Source organism: Penaeus vannamei, chromosome 27, assembly GCF_042767895.1.
Source record: "Penaeus vannamei isolate JL-2024 chromosome 27, ASM4276789v1, whole genome shotgun sequence".
Lineage (NCBI taxonomy): Eukaryota > Metazoa > Arthropoda > Malacostraca > Decapoda > Penaeidae > Penaeus > Penaeus vannamei.
This window is the reverse complement of record NC_091575.1, coordinates 14,067,606-14,075,105: the sequence shown is the minus strand read 5'-3', so window position 1 is coordinate 14,075,105 and position 7,500 is coordinate 14,067,606. Positions and strand designations below refer to the sequence as shown.

Sequence of the window (7,500 nt, the reverse complement as noted above, 5' to 3'; positions counted from 1 at the left end):
CTGCATCGGCTATTCCATTGTTTATATCTGACTTTTTTCTCCTTGGATCCTTCTCTCCGCCCCTTCCTCCCTCCCTCCCTTTCTCTCACTCTCCCCCTCTCTACCTTTCTTTTATCTCTCTCCTTTTCCTTTCTTCTCTCTCTCTCTCTCTCTCTCTCACTCTCTCACTCTCTCTCTCTCTCTCTCTCTCTCTCTCTCTCTCTCTCTATATATATATATATATATATATATATATATATATATATATAATCATTCTTTCCTTATCCTCTCTCTTCTTTCTCCCTTCCCCTTAAAAAAATCATCTAATCATCCATTCCCTAATCAATAAATCAACCAGTCGATAAACAAATGAATAAATAAATCTCTTTAAAAACACAAAGTTCAATCATTCGCTTCCACTCTAACAACATCCGCCTTCTCACGCTTGGCTAACAAAGTCCTGATAACACTAGTTCCCTCACTTGATAACACAGAAGAGTAACTAGCATTTCGTCATATCGTGGCAGTGTGCTGTTCCGTGTTGCATTGTTGTTGAATCCTGGCCTACGGTGTTGCAAGATTTGTTTATGAAGAAAGGCAAGCAACATCTTGTTTATACTCGACTGTAGGACTTCCTAGAACGTTCACTGTTCGATGTTTCCTGTTACACTTTCAATGCTACATTTTCGTTTCCTCTTCCCCATTCTCTATTTCTCACCTCGTCTTTTTTTCTTTACCCGCCTTTGTTTTCTCTCCTTTCCCTTCAACCTCTCTCTCTCTCTCTCTCTCTCTCTCTCTCTCTCTCTCTCTCTCTCTCTCTCTCACACACAGACACTCACTTGAATTTTCCTCACTTTCAGGTCACACGCAGCCTCCCAAGATGCGGCAAGACCCCAGGTGTGGGACTCGCTCATTACCTGCTCCCGCCCCACTCCTACTCCAACTCCCATCCCTACAGCCACCCTCTCCGGCCACCACATGACCTAGAGAGAGAAGGAGGGGGGAGCCACCCACCAAACTCCTCATGCTATCCTCACAGGGAGCGTCCTCCTCATTATCCTTCCTGCCGCAGTGTACAGGGGGAGAGGGGGGCGAGGGAGGAGAGGGGGAAGGAGGAGGAGAGGCCCGGGGGGGGGGGGGGCATCTTGTAGGGCTCTGGCACATGTTACAGACAGGTGTCAAGTTGGTGTTGCTATTTTGTGAAAGGGAGTGCGGGAGAAAGAGGGGGTAGGGAGAGAGACGGAGGAAGGAAGGAGAAAGAGGGGGTAGGGAGAGAGACGGGGTAGGGAGAGAGACGGAGGGAGGAAGGAGATGAGGAGGGAGGGAGGAGAGACGGAGGGAGGAAGGAGAGAGAGAGAGTGAGGTGGAGGGAGGAAAGGAGAGAGAGAGAGTGAGGTGGAGGGAGGAAAGGAGAGAGAGAGAGAGAGAGAGAGAGAGAGAGAGAGAGAGAGAGAGAGAGAGAGAGAGAGAGAGAGAGAGAGAGAGAGAGAGAGAGAGAGAGAGAGACTGCGACATAAAACTTCACAACAGCCACTTACTTCAACAGCTGACACATATAAATCCACCCCAATTTTTATCCATCTCTCGGACCCATACAGCATTCATCTGCTCGACCATTCAACCAGAAATGCCGCTGCTACTCAAAATCACTGACCTAAATCCCCTTTTCAACGCTAATACACCGCCACATAACTTATTGTATTCGGGTCTTGTATCCCAAGTTTAGCTCCGCCCATTTTCATTCATCCGCCCAGACGCACTCGAGCCAAAAGCTTTGACATCGAAATTTTCATTGTAATCATAATAACAATAATGATATGATCTAATATGATATAACGCAATATCATATGGTAATGACATTAACAATATTCATAATCATAATAGTCAGTAATACTATCAAAATTATCATTACTACTAATCTTCCCATCATTATTTATTATCATTTACAAAACGAAAGAATGATGAAAGTGATAACAGTACTAATAATGAAAATATCAAAGATAATGACTGATAACAATAACGATAAATATAATGGTAATAATAATAATAATAATAATAATAATAATAATAATAACGACGATGACGATAATAGCAACAAGAGTTATACTACTACTACTACTACAAATAGCAGCAATAAAAGTGATACCAACAGTAACAATAATAATAATAATAAATAAGAGGAATGCATGATAATGGTGCAAATGTGCATTTGTGAAATTATTCCTCCACTTTCATAACCTTTTCCACACGCGTTACGAGGAATTCGTCGCTTCCCCATCTAGGCCTAGTTAAAGATATCTAACTTTCATTGAACCCACGCATTCGAACACGGTCATAGCCCTGCATTCGAACAAGGTTATAACCCCACATTCGGACAAATCCTATTCTACCACTGCAAATACACCACCCGCATTCACCTCGAACGCCCGTAACATACACCCTCAAAAAAATAAAAACAAAAAGTAAAATTAACAAATAAATAATAGAAATAATAGAAATAAACAGTGCCACACCCACGCTTCCTCGGCTGAGCCTCGCCCAGGAAACGAACAAGTAAACAAGTAAAAATTCCTGTGTCTGACACTCTCTGTGTTTCTCTTTCCGAATGGGCCAATGTGGCTGTATGTCGCCCACATAGTTTCAAAGGCCATTGACTCCCAACATGGCCTTGTTGGAGTCACACGCGCGCACTGACCACACACAAGCACGCGTACACAGACAGACACAGACACACACAGAGACACAGACACGCTCACACACACTGCATGCCATGCTTGTCTATCTGCAAAAAGCACCTGTTGGAACCATACAGTTGCACTAACACCTGTTGGGGAGTCGGAATCTTGGCATTTTAAAAAATCGGTGCCTGACAGATGTTGCAGATTTACATTTGTCTTAGACTGTTTTTTTTCCCCATAAGTGGCCACGCTTTGGATAATGAATAAATCACAAACTAATTAATTACGCCTTCTCTTACTTTTTTCAGAAAATACAGACCTAAATGGGAGACAGATTACTCGATTCAATAATAAAGAGAGGAAGAAACAAAGGCATAGAAAAGAGGATAGGGAGAGGAGAGGGAGAGAGAGAGAGAGAGGGAGAGAGAGAGAGAAAGAGAGAGAAAGAGAGAGAGAGAGAGAGAGAGAGAGAGAGAGAGAGAGAGAGAGAGAGAGAGAGAGAGAGAGAGAGAGAGAGAGAGAGAGAGAGAGAGAGAGAGAGAGAGAGAGAGGCGCAATGAAACATCACCATAAGTTATATCTCGATAATTACCAAACCTACCTATCTGCCGATATGCCTACCTATTCATATCTATACAACATACGAATAGGCCTAAATTATAAGGTACAGGCCTGAACAGTAACCGGCAGGAGAGTGGAAAAAAAAGTAAGACACGAATCTTGGACTTCATCAAACAACAATCCTAAAATGAAAAAGACCAATGTCAAGATACGGTAGCAAGAAACGGTTCACCTCGCGTATAACCCAAGGATTCGTTATAAGAAAACTTGAAAACTGATCGCATTAAATAAAAAAAAGTATGATAAAACAAACCCCTCTAAAAAAAGGACAGAAAATAGGCAGCCTACACGATCCCTCACAAGGCATAATCTATGATAATTAATTCTACATTAATAATGAGGTACTGCGGATATTCCAAGACATAATAATCAATACACGTCAAGAACACAACTTAAAAAAGAAAAAGAAAAAAAAAAGTCCATTACATAAACTCCACATCCGCTTCGCCCTCCTCCTACCCCCCCCCCCCCTACCTTCGCCCTCCCTTACAGGTTAACTTGAATAAAAAATACATATATATCCACTTGCCTTTTTTATTCCATTTGCTAGGCCAATCCGCGCTAAATTCGTTACGATAATGCCGAGGCGACGTGCGATGCCGAAAATAGGCCTACCCTTGTTTTGGAGGCCCGCTGACTGGGCACAAAGGCTGAGGAAAGTGAAAAATGACGGAATGCGGGTAGAGCAGAGACAGAGAGAGAAGGGGGGAGGTAAAAGGGTGTTCTTGGGCGTACGCGCCTGTGTAGGATCGAATTAATGAGAAAAAGGAAGGGGTCGGGTAAAGGGAGACGGAAGGAGGGAGGGAAAGGGAGAGAGAGGGACAAGGAGGGAGAGGGAGAGGGAGGGAGGGAGGGAGGCAGGGAGAGGGAGGGAGGGAGGGAGGCAGGGAGAGGGAGGGAGGGAGGGAGGCAGGGAGAGGGAGAGAGGGAGGATCGAGGTGACAGTAAGAGAGAGAGAGAGAGAGAGAGAGAGAGAGGAGAGAGAGAGAGAGAGAGAGAGAGAGAGAGAGGAGAGAGAGGGAGAGAGAGAGAGAGAGAGAGAGAGAGAGAGAGAGAGGGAGAGAGAGAGGGAGGGAGAGAGACAGAGAAAGAGAAAAAAAAGAGAGAGAGAGAGAGAGAGAGAGAGAGAGAGAGAGAGAGAGAGAGAGAGAGAGAGAGAGAGAGAGAGAGAAATATGAAATAAAAGGCTCAGACAACGAGAACAGTCCTAAATCTCAAGCGCCTGATTGTGAGAAATTAGTGGCGGCCAAATTCTCAGCAGCGCTCATCCGTTACGGCCCAATTTGATCCAACTTAGGCCAACATAAACCAAAATGAACTTATAATGAACGGATATCAACAGTGCGGGTTGTGGGAGGAGGGAGAAGACACAGCAAGTATAAGACGGTTAAGTAGGGGAGAAACTTTTTTTTATTATATTCAACGAAGGTCACTTTTTCGTTACGTAGCAAGGTGTGGTCTTGACAAGGTATAGTTTTTCTCAATTCATAGTTTTTCTCCATGTCTCGTCAATGTTTTTGCTCGTCCTATAAAGGTAGGTTCGTATTTTTACATAACTGGGTATTTCTTAAAGGGGTGACTGGGGTAATGAATGGCCTGGAACGAGAGAGATAATGTCTATTACGAAAGATGTCAATATAATATCAAACTCGTCACTGCACGTACGAAAACTACACTAACTTAAAACCCAAATTCTAAGCTAAACTGCAAATATGAACACCATCTGCATATCAATCATCATGAATAAAAATAACAGCTTTTCATAAAGTACTACAAATCCCCTCTAGACAACCAACAGGCCTACACAAGCTGCTGCAGTTCACACGGTCCGACAAGCCAGAAAGACATACACACGAATTTCGCTTCCTGGCCAATTACAAAGACTAATCTTGATACCTACTATGGGTTTGTTTCGTTCAAAAGGAGCACAGTACTTTTGGTCTTTTCGAACGGACTTGATTAAGAAGATGGATTTTCTGATGTACACTGGGTGATCAAACTTTGAAGGGAGAGATTCTCTTTAACTTTATATTCTGGATTACAATACGCTACGGACACCCACCCTTCTGCTTGTGTGTGCTCGAAAAGACCCACCAAACCATCAGGTCTGAATTCGCCAACCAAAATCCCCAAGGCTAATGTCCCGTTTAGGCCTACGGTCATACATACTCGGGACGGAAGGCATAAAGAAAAACACACACCTGCCTGCCTACCTAGCGTATTTGAACTGACATTTCTACGGCCTCCTCGCCTTAGTTCCTACATCTGAACGCGTTCCCCATGGGACTCCCTCTCACAGGAACCCGCTGAAAGGAGGCTGGCTGGTGGATGGGGGTTGGGAGGGGGAGGAGGGAATCAGGGAAGTGAGATCTGCTCAGAATTCTCCTCCTCCTCCGCCTCCCTTTCTGTCCCGTTATTCGTTACCCTCCCCCCATCTTTCTGTACTTGGCTCACCCGCATTCTCTCTCTCTCTCTCTCTCTCTCTCTCTCTCTCTCTCTCTCTCTCTCTCTCTCGTTCCACTGACTGTAAAAGAACAATACAGCAGGATCACTTAAGAATGTGCTTTATCATTTAACTGGCGCTATTAAGCTAATGAAACGTAAAAGAAAACTATGCAACCCATTTTTAAAACAAAACAAAGCAATTCATACGTCATTGTGAATATGACAAAACAGTCGATTAAAAAATATACAATTAAAATGAGCAACTATAATTAGTCACAGCTCTGGTATGCGAAAGTCAAATAAGTTTAGGACTTAAACGCACTCCTTGACTGGGTACTTACCGCAGTGTGGGTGGAAGGGCTGTGCATGTATTTTCTTATATTCTTTTCTTTATATAACTGTTGCCTTTCAGTTGCACTCACTTGGGTTCAATTTCCAACACATTTAACGCATACACACAAAAGAGAGTCCGTTGCAAAGATCCTCAGCTGTAGTTTGAACCAAGAGGTTTAAATTGATGCATTGTGTTATACGAAGCCTTGTCAAAATAACACTCTACTAAAGCTTTTCCTTTTCCTTGGTAAGTGATGGTTATTACTGAATGAATGTCTTTTCGTTAGGAAATAAATAAACAATATATGGTACGTACACTAAGTTTTCGGCAGTTTGATAAAATAAGGCACTATCTTTGCCGTTTCGAAAACCCCCAAGCCAGTCTGTCTCAAACCCCCGCTGCCCAAAGTTACATGGCAACTCCACACATCTACTCTTGTATCGTTCAATAACAAGATATGCGGTTAATTAGAACGCCGCTGAAGTGCCACAAATAACACCACCTGCTCACTCCCTTCGCTGAGAACACAAGACCACTCATCAATTCACCACATCACCGCATCGAGACGTTAATCCACTGGCGGAACACAGTTGCGTCCAGCCACGACGACGGCCGTACATACACACCCTCTCACCACGGAACCGCGAGGGTAACTGACTCGTCGTCAGTCGCGACTCGCATCACCACTACCGACCCTCCCCCTCCCAACGCCGGCCCAGGAACCCTACCCCCATCCTCCATCCCCACGCCTGCCCTCCACAGAATCCCTGCCTGTCTGTCTGCCACCGTACTCTCAGCTGATCGAATGACGTCATCGATACACTTGCTAAAGAGGGGATTAATAGGAGGGATCGTATTAACGTGGTGGTTCCCCACTATAATTCCTTATTATTATTATCATTAGAAATCAGTGATTTCGTGGGGCATTTACCCGTATTTGAGCAAATGTGCAAGCATTAACGGCACGAAAAAATGTTTTCCAAGCACTTATCCTTACACTTGAGCCAAGTACACTGCCCCGGGGTCGGAAACGGCCTAGCAGTAGCCACGCTTTTCCGGTGTACATCATGGCGTCAGATTTACGTCACTCAATCTAGTGAACGTCATTCAGCACCATAATGCTCCCACAATTATTCTTGTTATTAGAAAGCCTTCAGACTAATTTCACAATTCCGCTTCACTTCAATCACAATATGGATATATAGATAGCTTCACAACCTGGTTGAACAACACCTTTATTGCGACCAATCCAACCATCGGACATTCCATTACCATATTCCACATTCCACATCGCTGCTCCATCCCCTTCATGACGATCCTCTCCCAACGCTCATGTCATTTTCGTCATGCAAAAGGTCTGCAGGTCGTGGATGATCTTGCAACAATCGACGCATGACCTGCGTGTTATTTATCACCGGTGTCACGCCATAGATGGTGCGCTGC

At 44.1% G+C, this 7,500-nt stretch overlaps 1 protein-coding gene across 16 annotated transcripts in view; it reads right to left on the bottom strand.

Annotated features, from left to right (window-relative positions):
• LOC113823866 (protein draper) overlaps window positions 1–7,500 on the bottom strand; it is a 161,315-nt gene that overhangs the window by 86,283 nt on the left and 67,532 nt on the right. For 8 of the 16 annotated variants that reach the window (XM_070140848.1, XM_070140845.1, XM_070140850.1 and 5 more), the window contains exon 1: window positions 6,065–6,718. The exons of 1 other annotated variant lie outside the window; for it this stretch is intronic. The gene's annotated coding sequence lies outside the window, so the exon portion shown is untranslated. Of the gene's footprint in view, window positions 1–6,064; window positions 6,721–7,500 lie in introns of those variants that run through there. 7 more of the 16 variants (XM_070140852.1, XM_070140853.1, XM_070140854.1 and 4 more) reach the window with 5 other exon arrangements.